Source organism: Oryx dammah, unplaced genomic scaffold, assembly GCF_014754425.2.
Source record: "Oryx dammah isolate SB20612 unplaced genomic scaffold, SCBI_Odam_1.1 HiC_scaffold_2, whole genome shotgun sequence".
NCBI lineage: Eukaryota > Metazoa > Chordata > Mammalia > Artiodactyla > Bovidae > Oryx > Oryx dammah.
This window is the reverse complement of record NW_024070186.1, coordinates 194,598,586-194,612,545: the sequence shown is the minus strand read 5'-3', so window position 1 is coordinate 194,612,545 and position 13,960 is coordinate 194,598,586. Positions and strand designations below refer to the sequence as shown.

The following is a 13,960-nucleotide window of genomic DNA, read 5'->3' as shown; positions in this document are numbered from 1 at the left end:
TTTTTTTATCTCAAAGTCCTGGGTGAAATTCAGAGGTATCTATTGTTTAGTTGACCCTTGAAATAGTAAAGATAATTCCTTATGAGCTAGGAGACTGGCATGCTGACTTCCATAAGAAGGCTCAGAGAAGCACATTCATCTTTAGTTGTTTTTTTTTTTTTAATTTGTGGGAACAACCACTGCTGCGTCCGAGTTGAGTTGCAGTGTTTAATTAAAGGTGATAAAAAATATTTCTGACTTGAAAGAAGTGTAATCATAAACTTGTAAATACTCACTTGTGAACACAAAAAATACTTTAGGCGCTGTGATTAAATCAGTGCTGTTGAGGCCTGCTGTTGAGGCCTGGACCCTGTCAGGAATCCGCTGGAGGCTGTGGATCCCAAGAAGAGTGCTGGTGAGCAGGTGCCTTGTGTACACATGGTGAAGCGTCTTGGGCAGGTGTCAGGAAATGTGCCTGGCGTCCTGGACACACTTTGCTCAGCTCAGTAAGACCAGCGCCTTGATGGGTGCCCTTGACACTGTGGTTCCTCAGCTCTGCTTCCTCCCAGGGTTCAGGCAGCTGCAGCAGCTTCCGGGTTCTCTCCTGGACCCTCTCCTGGTTTACTTATAATAGATGACTATTTAACGTGTATGTTTTGCTGCATCATAGCAGCAAAACATACACGTTATTTCTACTTTTGAATAACTTTGTTAAGTTCAGTCGCTAAGTTTTCAGTTCAGTCGCTCAATCGTGTCCAACTCTTTGTGACCCCATGGACTGCAGCACGCCAGTCCTCCCTGTCCATCACGAACTCCCAGAGCTTGCTCAAACTCATGTCCATTGAGTCAGTGATGCCATCCAACCATCTTATACTCTGTCGTTCCCATCTCCTCCTGCCCTCAATCTTTCCCAGCATCAGGGTCTTTTCAAATGAGTCAGCTGTTCACATCAGGTGGCCAAAGTATTGGAGTTTCAGCTTCAGCATCAGTCCTTCCAATGAGTATTCAGGACTGATTTCCTTTAGGATAGACTGGTTGGATCTCCTTGCAGTTCAAGGGACTCAGGAGTAGTTAAAAAAAGCACAAACCATTCTTTCGGTAAAAGTGCAAGCCATTCTTTTGGTTCTTTTGCTTCTGATCATCACGTTTCTTTTTAAGTCACTTTTTAAATGCCGTCCTCCTCTGCGTTCTGAGCAGCTTGGGCCCCGTGTCTCCATCTGCCTCCACAGCGTCGTCGTTCCTGTTTGACCCTGTTTCTTCATCCCATTCCTTAAATTTTGTCCGCTGGCCCAGCGCCTCTGTTTTCTGTTCCGTTCCCCCTGTGCTCTCTGTTTGTATAAGTTAATGCATGTGGATGTTTTTAAAGTGGAAGTGTTCCGGGGCTTATGATAGAAATAGCCCAGTGAGCCCCTGTCCTGTCCTTCCTCATCCCCACTCTCTGCTCCCCCTCATCTTGCTGAAGAACAGGCTTAAAGCACTGTTCCTTGGTTTAAGTAGATACTGAGTTTCTACCGTGGAAGAAGAGAACGTATGTACCCATACACTCTTCCCCTTCTCAGCACCATTATTTACACTTCTGGGTTAAATCAGCACTCAGCGTTCACATGTTTGTGACTACAGATTATTCACAGCTGGCCCTATCGTGTTTCTGATGATTAAATTTCTCCAACATGTTTTGTGTTTCCTGGACGTTGTTGTCATTTCCTGAGTTTTTCGTGAGTGTGTCATCCGTTTGTCCCACCCTCCTCAGCAGGAGTTGACTCTCCTCTCGACGGCTGTGCCTGGGCCAGGCCCAGGCGGTGGCTCTGCTGCCAGGCCCGTGCACCTGATTTCCTGCCTGCTTGCCCTGGGTTCCCCTCCTGGGATGGGAGCTTTGGGGACTTCCTCCCTGCGTTCCGGAAAGTGGCAAGGCGATGCCTTGGTGTGAGTCTTTTGCCATTAGCCCCACTCATCCAGACAGGTGCTCTGTGGGTCTCTTGAATCTGGAGAGTGGGTGTGGTTCCAGAAGAATCTCGTCACACATTTCTAAAAATTCCTTTCCTTTTCCTCCTGGGACTTCTCTTCATTCAGTGTTGGGCTCCTTGGAATGAGTCGCGACGCTCCTTTTCGTTCTTGTTTCATCTCTTCCTGCTACTCTGTGACTGTCTTTGTTTTTTTCCTATTACATTTTATTTCCAGGAGTTTTTCCTCCCCACTCCCTTCTAAATAGCATCTTCTCATGAGTGCAGTATCTTCTCTTATTTCTGAGGGTATTAATTATAGTTTTGTATAGTTTTTTTTTTTTTTTAAAAAAAAACCCTTGTACCATCTGCGTCCTTCAAGTCCCCTTTTTCTCTCTCTGGGTCCGTCACTTGCTTTGACCATTTTTCAGAAGGGTTTTCTCAGATGTCAGGTCATCTTTGAGAGCCTGCCTGTGTTGAGGAGTGAGGGGCACTGATGGGAGGTCCTCCGTGACCCCTCCCCTCACACTCTGTGTCGCCCCTGCCCCTAGGTCCTGGGCATCCCCGCCCCACTGCCCTGGAATGAGGCGTGCCTCCCACTCCCCACTTATCCAGGCATCACCCCGTGGGAGCTCTGTGACTTGGGAGAAGCAGCTCTGCCTCTCTGAGGCTCAGCTTCTTCTCTTTAGCGTGGGGCTTCAGATAGACACCCCCCTCAAAGGGTGGTTGTGGGGCTGGGTGAGATTAAAACATTGCTGGGACCAAACCAGCATCATCTCTCGTGTGAACTCCCTAATATGAGAATGTGTTCCCTGATGACTTGACAGTCTCCCCTGCTTTATTTTTCCACATGGTTCATCAGCATCCCAGGCACTGTATGCTTTTTAATTTGCTTGTGGTCCATCTCCCTGCAGGAGAGCAGAAGCTGCAAGCTCAGAGCTCCGTTCTTCCCACTTCAGTGCTTCTGAAACCTGCAGCGGTGTCTGTCCTGCAGGAGATGCTTGGTGAACACTTGCTGAATGAGCCAACATCTTGGGGGTTGGGGTCGCTTCCTGATGTGTGAACTTCACAGTTGGGTGATGGAATAGCTGTTTCCATGAGAGAGACACTGTCCCCAGGACTCCTCTAATTATCTGTAGGTCTCTCTTCTTGGGCTGGACGCCTAAGTGTTTGGAGACACCCAGTTGTATTGGGTTAAATTGTGATTAGGTCTATTTTTCTGTATAATATAAAGACAAAAATCAGTGGGCATTATCAGGTAGGAAACCCGCAGGACTCTTCCCTTGATGCTCTGTAGAACCAGTGGTGTAAGCAATTTCCGGCTTAGTTATGAAGGTAGCACTTTATTATGGAGAATTTTGAACATTTGTGAAAATAGAAGAGGACAGTGAATTTTCTGTACCCCTGCCCCAGTCCATCCATCCCTTTGGCCAGTCCAGCAGCAGCCAGACACCATCTGCTTCCTCTCTGAAGAGAGAAGTTTTAAAGACACTTTGCCTGGAAATGTGTTTTAATTATATTGGCAAGAGTTTTAAGTTAGACCTTAGAAATTCCTGTCAGAAAGGTTCGAAGACCACTCGCTTCATCAAGGTGTTGTAGGAAGTTTTAGAGAAACAGGTGGGCACGTTTTCCTAGGATGTTAAGGGTCAGCCCTGCCTGGGAAGTAAGGAGCACCTAGGTCGTCTCTCGTTTCCTTTTTGGCCGCCTTGTGCCGAAAGTGCGTCAGCCGAGTGTTGTGAACACGGTACTGCCGTCGGCTTGCCTGCACGATGCTACAGGCTTCAGCGGGAGGTTGCATGGAAAGACGGAACGTCCCTTCCCCCCGACCTCGGGGGTGCCCCGAAGGGGCCGGTTGTGAGGGACGAAGGCCCGGGACACGGGCCCTGCGCTTCTGCTTCTCGGGCCAGTGCTGCCTGGCGGTGAGCCGGCGTCCCGGCCCGCAGGCGGGTCCTGACGCAGAGTGCCCCAGACACCCGGCACTGTGGAGGGCTCCGCGCGCCAGCTGTGCCGTCAGCCTACTTGAGAGTCGGGTTCGTAAAGTGGGGTTCCTGCTGCCACTTTGCCGTGGTGTGGGGCCTTGGCCTGGCGGGCGCCATCTAAGCCTGCCGTTCCCTTGGCCGTGCCGCCGTTGCTCTTTTGTGGTAGCCCCTGTCCTAGTCAGTGTTCTTAAAATTGGAATGAAACGAGCCTCTGATAACAGATTTAATTGGAAGCGGCTGAGAGAAACAGCAGCTTCATCTGAAATGGTCTCATTCCCAGGTACTCAAAGCCCACCACGTCTCTGCAGGTGAGAGAACAGGGGGCTGGGCTGAGCTTGGAGAGCACGTCACTGATGGCTACACAGCGTGGTGTGTTCTTCTGGGCTGTTGATGTCCTGGCTTCTGGGTCTTTGTGGAACCTCTGATCCATCCACTTCATGTCAGCACACTACTTGCTATTCTGTGTGGTGGATATATTTAGTGCTGGGCTTCACTTTCCCTGCCTCATATTAGAGCTTATTGGGGAGAGTCTAGAGTGTTGAATGTTATTATAAATAAGTGTATTGTTAGATTGAGAGACCAGGAAAACCTTAAGTGACTGAAGATTCCATGTATAGGAAACCGTTACGATAGATGGGTCTATAATCTTAGGTGTTAAATAAAAATGTGTTATCTGCTCTGGTGGTCTCAATGTTTTTCCTCAAGTAGCATGATGACAATTCATTCGACTCGTCTCCAGGGAGGAGAGCTACTTGTCAGGATGTTGGAAAAGGAAGATGGACTGGATATCAGGACCAGTTTGGAAGACTGCCGGTCCTTCGCTTCCCCGAATTCCGCCTGGTCAGTCCGGTGGGCACCAGCTTTAATTGTCAAGTGGACACCTGAGTGTCTCACGCGTGTCTCCTGAAGGTGAGGGTGGAGAGCAGAAGGGTGATGCGCGTGTCTGACACTCACTCTAACGGCCGTTCAGTGTGTTCCCTTTTTCACACCATGGCGTCCTGGGAAGCCAGTGAGGAAGGGGAAGGCAGCGGATACTTGTCTCTGGTGTGGACAAGGAGGGGTCCCCTGCCAGATGGGACGGTGTTCCTAAATTAATCCATTTACTGTGTTAGGGGCCCACCTGAGCCCCCTCCAACTTGGGAAGGTGACTGACTGTATCGGAGGACCGGGCCTTTGAAGAAGTGACTGTGTTAATTAATTGCTAACCCAGTAGGCCTGGGGTTCTCACTCGAAGAGGAGGTTTGAACACACAGAGCAGTAGGATGCTCGCTGGGAGGAAGCTGCGAGCAGTCGCCGCGGTCTGCAGGCCCCTGGGGAGGCCTCCGGAGGCGGCCCCGCCGGCCTGGGGCTTGGGCTTCCAGCCTGCAGGGTGTGCGGCGGTGGAGTCTTGCCGCGGAAGCTGCCGGCCGTGGTGGTCCGTTACGGGGCCCGGGCAGGCAGAGCTGGCGTCGCGTCTGTGAAGGCGGCCGTTGAGGTTCCGGTTCCCGGTGTCAGAGGAGGCCCCAGGGGCTCCTTGTGTGCGGGGCCCTCCCCGCGTCCGGAGCTGTGCGGGAGGGGGGCCTCCGAGCCTCCTGCTGCCGCCGGGCGGGACGCTCTGGCGGCTTCGCGGGAGAGGAGATGTGCGGAGAGCGCGGCTGGTGGGACAGATACTCGTCACAGGAGAACGTCGGTTCGGGGAAACACAGCTTTTAAGACCTGGAAGGGTTTTGCTAAACTCTTAGTTCTGCAACGCGGATGGACAGGGGAAGAGTGTGTGGGGAGCTGAGGAGCGAGTGGGAAACTGGCGTGGGTGGGGGGCGCCCCAGGCCGTGGACTGAGAGTGTGGTGATGGGAAGAACCCTTGCCGAGTAAGAGCACAGGTTACTCAAGGAATGCTACTTTGGGGTCTTATTTGTTTGACCCTGAAAGTCTGAGTTTATCCTGTTAACTGGTAGGTCTATGATGGATTTGGGGGGAGGGGGAGAAGGTGAACTTGAAGGCTGAGGTGAGAGAGGGTCCATCTGAAAGGACTGGGAGCGTCTTTGCTGCGGGTGGAGGGCCTGGCCAGGGTCTGGAGGGCCGGGGACTCTGCAGGGCTTGTTAAGGAGCTTGGACTTTGGGCTGATGAGCTGGGAAGCCCTTCTGCTGAGACGGATGAGAACACAGAGCACCCCTGGCGTCCTCCCTGGAGGCGCCCTCTGTGGTCCCCTGGTGACCTCATGTGACACTGTCCCGACCTGTTTTCTTTGTTGCTGTTTTTTTTTTTCTTGTTTTCATTTAAACATACGGCTTGCAGATGGGTTAAACCAAACACCCGTCCCAAATTCACACACTGAAGCCCTAACCTCTGATAACTCAGAGTGTGACCTGATTTGCAGACGGGGTCTTACAGAGGTGATGAGGTGAAGATGAGGTCGTGAGGAGGGCTGTGGTTCAGCATGAGCATGTCCTTGTGTGCAGGGGACATTTGGACACAGAGATAGGCGCCAGGGGAAGGCCATGTGAAGATGCTGGGGAGCCGCAGGCCGTGTCCCACAGCCCCGCGGAACCAGCCCTGCCCGCCCTTCATCTGGGACTTGCAGCCTCCAGAACTGTCTGTGCCAGTTCGTGCTCCGTGACAGCGTTTCCAGCAAACTGACACACAGATTGTAAATTGTTATAGCTACTTTTTTTTCTCCCCCTATTTAAGCTTTACTTAATAGATGTGAAGAAATTATTTAATAAATGAAAAACTTCAAACATACTTAAGACCAGACAGGGGCTACAGTGAGTCCCTATGTACGTACCTTTCACCCAGCTTGAATCCGCTGCAGGCCAGCTTGCTTCATACTACCCCCATCACTTTCTCTACCGTCATACTACCTTGGAGCGAATTTCAGACATAGCTAAGTAGGTCACTATCTGTAAGAGGTTAAGATGACTCTTAAAAGCAGACGCAGTGTTGCATTCTTCCCAGGAGAGCTAGAACCATGCTCCTCTCATGCGGCCACTTGTCAGTGCACGGCTTTCCAGCTGTCTCAGTGCTGTCATTTTTTTTTTTTTTTTTTTTACGGTTTTGAATCATGTTTCAGATGATTCTGAATCATGTTTCACCTGTACATTGCACTTGGTTGGTATGTCTTTCTTAAACTCTCTTCTAATTCCTTCTTCATCTTTCTCTCTCCTTGTAATTAATTCATCAGGTTTTTCTCCTTGAGTGTTTTTCATAGCCTGAATTTTGCTGGTTATGTTCTTGTTATGGAATTCAATACATTCCACTGTTCGCTTTATTTCCTGTTAATTGGTGTTTAGACCTGGAGGCTTGGTCAGATACAAGTTTGATATTTGTTACTATTGGGTGGTTCTGTTTTGGCAGTACTTCTGTAGTGGGTGATGGTATGTTTCTCCATCTGGAGGCACATAATGGCAGACTGTCTTTTTGAATCGTTGCTGTTCAGTTGCTAAGTTGTGTCCAGCTGTCTGCGATCCTGTGAACTGCAGCACACTAGGCTTCCCTGTCCTTCACTGTCTTCTTGTCTTCACTGTCTGTTTGCTCAGATTCACGTTCATTGAGTCAATGATGCCATCCAACCATCTCATCCTCTGTCACCCCCTTCTCCTGCCCTTGATCTTTCCAGCATTAGGATCTTTTCCAGTGAGTCAGCTCTTCACATCAGGTGGCCAAAGTATCGGAGCTTCAGCATCAGTCCTTCAAATGAATACTCAGGGTTGATTTCCTTTAGGATTGACTGGTTTGATCACCTTGCAGTTCAAGGGACTCTCAAGAGTCTTCTCTAACAGAATTCAAAAGCATTAATTTTTCGGCGCTCAGCCTTCTTTATGGTCCAACTCTCACATCTGTACATGACTACTGGAAAAACTTTGACTATATGGACCTTTGTCAGCAGAGTGATGTCTCTGCTTTTTAATATGCTGTCTAGGTTTGTCATAGCTTTCCTTCCAAGGAGCAAGCGTCTTTTAATTTCATGGCTGCAGTCACCACCCACAGTGATTTTGGAGCCCAAGAAAATAAAATCTGTCACGGCTTCCAATTTTCCCCCTTCTCTTCGCCATGAAGTGATGGGACTGGATGCCATGATCTTAGTTTTTGGAATGTTGAGTTTCAAGCCAGCTTTTTGGCTCTCCTCTTTTGGAGAGGCTCTTTTCCATTACTAGCTATTGGTAGTGAATGTCCCATCGTGCATAACGCTCCTGGTGATTCAGACGGTGAAGAGTCCACCTGCCAGTGCAGGAGACATGGGTTCCATCCCTGGGTGGGGAAGATCCCCTGGAGAAGGAAGTGGCAAGCCACTCTAGTATTCTTGCCTAGGAAACTCCATGGACAGGGGAGGCTGGTGGGCTGTAGTCCATGGGTTCACAGCGGAAGAGTCAGACATGACTTAGTGACTAAACAGCAACAACCATGAAATACTATTATTTTTGTTTTTTTTTTTGAAAAAACTATTTAAGAATGTAAATACCATTTTTAGCTAGCAGGCCATACCAGAACTAACAGTGGGCAGCATTTTGAGCTATTGGTAGTGACCAGTAGTTTCCTGACCAAACTGATCAGAGTTTCCTGATTCCTTTTCTAGGCTGTATATCCCTGTGACATAAAAGGAAGTATCCATTTGGTCTTTTTCTCCTTTTCTGGCCCAGAGTTCCTAAAGCCCTGGGCATTTCCTGACTGGGAGGAATGATAGCACCTGTTATTGATGACAAGCCCCTCCCACCACACCTGAATTTATGTTAATGAAGCGAATGTTCCGTTCAGTTCTGTCCCTCAGTCATGTCCAACTCTTTGTGACCCCATGGACTGCAGCACGCCACGCTTCCCTGTTCATCACCAACTCCTGCAGTTTGCTCAAACTCATGTCCATCGAGTCAGTGATGCCATCCAACCATCTCATCCTCTGTCCTCCCTTTATCCTGCCTTCAATCTTTGCCAGCATCAGGGTCTTTTCCAATGAGTCAGTTCTCCGCATCAGGTGGCTGGAGTATTGGCATTTCAGCTTCAGCATCAATCCTTCCAATGAGTATTCAGGACTGATTTTGTTTAGGATTGACTGGTTTGATCTCCTTGCAGTCTAAGGGACTCTCAAGAGTCTTCTCCAACACCACAGTTCCAAAGCATTAATTCTTCAGTGCTCAGCTTTCTTTATAGTCCAACTCTCACATCCACACATGACTACTGGAAAAACCGTAGCTTTGACTAGATGGACCTTTGTTGGCAAAGCAGTAATCTCTGCTTTTTAATATGCTGTCTTGGTTGGTCATAGCTTTTCTTCTAAGGAGCAAGCATCTTTTAATTTCGTGGCTGCAGTCGCCATGTGCAGTAATTTTGGAGCCCAAGAAAATAAAGTCTCTCACTGTTTCCATTGTTTTCCCATCTGTTTGCCATGAAGTGATGGGACCGAATGCCATGATCTTCGTTTTCTGAATGTTGAGTTTTAAGCCAACTTTTTCACTCTCCTCTTTCACTTTCATCAAGAGGCTCTTAAGTTCCTCTTCGCTTTCTGCCATAAGGGTGGTGTCATCTGCATATCTGAGGTTATTGATATTTCTCCCGGCAGTCTTACTTCCAGCTTGTGCGAGTGTTGGAACGAATGTTGACAGGTCCCTAAGTAGCTTCAGGATAGGGACTGGTGGCTAGAGGAAGGAACTGTATGATTAGAGAATTTGAAGCTTCAGTCTCACCCTTTATGACTTGAACACCTGAGCAACCGAATAGTAAATAGGAGGAAGTTTTCTTTGTAAAAGTGTATCAGCTGGTAACCGAGAGGGAGTGACAGGATGAGAAAGCATGTCGCAATCCCCTGTGGGTCTTGACGCTGATCATCATTTCTTTTTTATCTGTGAACCTTGAAAATTTTTAATTTAATTTGAAAATGGATTCACAGGTGACTCTTCAGTTGATTATGCATATATTCAAGTTCTGATGGGGGTTCTAGGCAGGGCTTTATAATGGTGGAATTAATGATCAGGTGGCACACCTCCCTTACTCTGAGTCATTACTGAGAAATCGTGTTCCTCAGATTACCTGTCTGTAAGACAGATAATATGCACCTACCTCTTTGAGTCTCTCAAGTTTTCTAACTTATTAAGTCAGGTGCTGGATAGATATCTATTAAAATGGTTTGGACACTAAAATGAAAACTTACACCAGCTGTATCTTTGAGATGCCGTTTGTTTTTGCATTGCAGTCTTGGGGAGGTGTACGAAGCACCCCAAACCTCTCATTATCCTTGTTCCCAGTTTGTAATCAGCCAGGCGGCCTCGATGTGCGGAGGAGACACTCCTGTCATTATTGATGTTTTTCCTTAGGCAGTGGTTGGTTTGACTTACACATTTCTGAATGCTGCAGCCTGAGAACATCAAAGGAAAGCTGTCTTTCTTCATAGTTGCAACCTGCTTAACTGTCGCAACCAGGAACCTTCCAGGGGCCCGGTTTATAGTCTGACTATGGGGGCCACGGGGGATTTCCTTGTGGTTCCTCACTTCTAGAATTTGCTTCCTCTCTGCGGTTTGTGCAAACCCAGCTCACCTTGCAGCCCATGGGAGGCTGGTTTGATTTCTTCATTTTATGCAAGTTCTTTTGTGTATGGAAGTTTTCTTTGTTGATATACAGAGCTTTTTTTTTTCTCTCTTTTTAAATCACAATACTTTGGGTCAATCAAAAGAAAAATGCTGTCAACGAAATAGTTTTTAGAAGTGGTACAACTGTGAAAATTTCTGCTCGAGGCTACCTAGTAAATTTTTCAGGTTATTGATTTAGAATCCTCTCAGTGGGCTGGCTGACACTGAGGTGAAGTGGACTTGTGTACATTGAAGAAATCTGAGTCCAGCAGAGCAGAGGCCCCTGCAGTGTCTTTTTAAAAAAATTTCATTTATTTTTAATCAGAGGATAATTGCCTTACAGTCTTGTATTGGTTTCTGCCAGGCATCCGCATGAATCAGCCGTAAGTATGTGTATGTCCCCTCCCTCTTGAACCTCCCTCCCACCTCCCCCCCATCCCACCCCTCTAGGTTGTCACAGAGCCCAGGGAGGGTTTGAGCTCCCTCCCTGCAGTGTCAGAACAGAAATAAATACATTATCATGGATGGGCAAAACTCAGCATAACTAGTTATTTTTAACACGGGTATGACTTTTCATGCCTACTTGATGACTCAGAGGAGATAGTTTTATGAATCAGATCATTGTGGCCCTCAGGCAGTTTTGATCAAATGTTATGATAGGTGGTAATGATAATAAAGAGGATGAAAAGAGAGGGAAAAGTTGTTTACTGTTCGCTCAGTGGAGTTTGGAGGGGAGCCCCAAAATTGTGAACTGCCCTAATTATAGTGAGAGGCTTCTGTCTGAAGCACTTAGGTTAGGCTGTTTTTGAATGTTAAAAACAGTGAGACAGAACAATGTGATACTGAGGGAATTGGGGCGGAGGGGAGGGCTTGTATCCAGCACCCTGGACCCAGAATCTGGCCTGGCCACCTTCTCACCTCGTGTTCCCGGGCACGTTGGTGTCCTTGTTTGTGACATGGAGCTGGTGTCCTGATGATCAAATGAAAATAGTACTTACCCTTTGTGAAATCTCAGATGTGGCCAATTATAACATTACCTTATTTTTCTGCCATTAAGAAAGAAGAAATGCTGCCAATGAAAACCGCTTCCTCTCAAGTATAAAATACCCCTAACACGTGGTGATCTTAGACTGCAGTGGGCAAACCACGTCTTGAAGATCAGTGAGATACAGCGTATATGCGAGCGCTTGCGTAAGCCTCAGGGGTGGTCTTTGGTCCTTACCGTAGAGTCAGGGGAGTGAGACGGTTCTGAGAGCCAACAGCCACGGGCAGCACAGGCCAGGCTGGGCTCGGTTCCCGGAGGCTGGCCCTCTGCGCGGGCTTCTCTCATGGCTTACTTCCCCGATGGATGCCGGTGTCCCTGGTGGGTGAGCTCTGCGGTCTTCCTTGCTCACGCGTGGATTTCCCTCTGTGCTCCGTCTTGCTGATCTAGAGCTTGCAGCTTCTAGACAGCCCTGGTTAACCATGTTGTCTTTAGGAAGGGAGGCAGCAGTGAAGTCCGAACCCCCGTGACACAGTGGGTTTCACAGTGCTCTCTCTCAGTAGACCTTTTGCTGTTGGGAAGGAGTGTAGTCCTGCACCGGTGTGCAGCTCTTTGCTCTTCAGTGAAGTCATGTCATGCTCGAGAATGTGGCTTACTCACATAGGAGTGTGCTCAGTGTTTGTTTTCTTTTCACGGGCTCTTGTCTTGTTTAAGGAAAACAGTGGCATTGGTCCTTCACTTGTCTCCAGCCTTCCTCCTTGGTGCCTTTGAACACATGATTAGCCGTAGGTGGAAAAGTTTGTTTCTGACTTTCCCGTGGCAATCGTTTTACAATATATACGTATATCAAATTATCATGTTGTACACCTTAAACGTACACCATGCTGTCTGTTATATCTCAAAGCAGGAGAGAAAGGAAAGTATATTTCTTTGTAAAACACTAGTAGGTGAGACTGAACAGTTTGCTCTAACAAAAAATAGAAAGGTTCAGAGTAAGCCTACTTGAATAAGATGATGTCTAGATAACTGAATCTGCTGAAAGTGAGCTGTCAGAGTCTTTATGCTCCCAACAGGGGTTGCAGGCTTCTTCTTAGTGGCTCACATGCAGTGTCTACTGCAGATTCTTTTCGAAACAGGCCTTTAAAGACGTAGAAGTTATTCTGAGCTGTCCCTCCACCCCCAAGAAGAAACTGGTCACAGGCCATAGTCACAGGTGTGTGGTTTTCAGCTTCTCTCTCATGACCGGGGCTCCTTGGAGAAGTGGCTGATTCTAAAGCCAGAAGAGGGAAAATATAAGGGGAGCCTGGAGGCTCCTGTAGCACCAGAGTGAGGAAGTGTTGGAGGTAAAAAAAAAGGGGGGGGGCATGTCCGAAGGACCCCAGCATCAGCTTGAAAGAGCTCCCCATGGGGCCAAAGCTGGAACAGTCTGAGCTGCAGAGTCATGAGAATAATGGATTATCACCCAAAGTATAGAACAGAATAAATATATCTATGAGTTCATAACTTTATCAATGACTGAAAGTGCAGGAAGAGGGACGGCGCTCCTTTACAGAAGAGTCCCAAGTGATGCGCTTAAGCACTAAGGGGAATAGAAAAGTCACCGTTAGTGCATCACAGTGTATGGGTTTCCAGAGACCCGGTGTGTGGGCGGAGCCTCAGAGCGCCTTCCCCTGGTTATCAGTGACTGTAGTCACTTTAACCTACCCCTGCACATCCACTGACACTGCTTCCCTCCAAGAAGCACAGCTAAATTCCCCTCCCCGGGCGTGTGCCCTGGACCCCGTGACCGGCTTCTGAAGAGAGGAATGTGCAGAGGGAAGAGGAGACCGTCCACTGTGGTGGTCTCCACCAGGGACCCCGGGACCCGGCTTCACGAAACCGGTAGTGAGTTGTGCCAACATCACGTGCCCCAGATACGATGTCACAGCAAGGACGTTTCACCCGGCCGTATTCTAGATTCTTCCCACATACTTGTAACCTCAGGCCAGTTCTGAGAAGACATCAGGCAACCCCAGTTGAGGGATAGTCTGCAAAGCCACTGACAGATACTCTTCAGAAGTGTCACAGTTGTGAAGCATGGGCAGAGACATCAGAGGTTGGATGAGACTAAGGCCATGATGAGTAAATGGAACATTGGTGGCCCTGGTTGAATCCTGGCAAAGAAAAAGGGTGTTGATGGAAAAACTGGTAAAGTCCAGGTACAGTTGGGGGTTCAGCGGGCGGTGTAGTATGCGTGTTGTTGTCTTAGCTCTGATAAACGCGCCACGTCGGATGTCAGGCTAGTGGAAGCTGGGGGAGGAGTGTACGGGTAGGCTGCACTGGGAGGCTGCATTGTCTCTGTAACTCTGTTGTAAATCTAAAATTGTTTCGAAATCAGAAGTTAAAAAAAAGACTCTCAACTTCTTATCCTAGGTTGGTCATCAGCTTTATCTTGAGCATTTGAGAATTATTTTATTAACTGGGATATTATTTATCCCATTTATATCTGGAAGAAAATATATTGCTTCGCTTATTAAAGTCAGTTTTGGAATGCTTGTGTTAACATT

General features: G+C 48.0%; 1 protein-coding gene across 1 annotated transcript in view; it reads left to right on the top strand.

The window, feature by feature from the left end:
• LMTK2 (lemur tyrosine kinase 2) overlaps positions 1 to 13,960 on the top strand; it is a 73,768-nt gene that overhangs the window by 11,435 nt on the left and 48,373 nt on the right. The gene's annotated exons all lie outside the window — the stretch shown is intronic.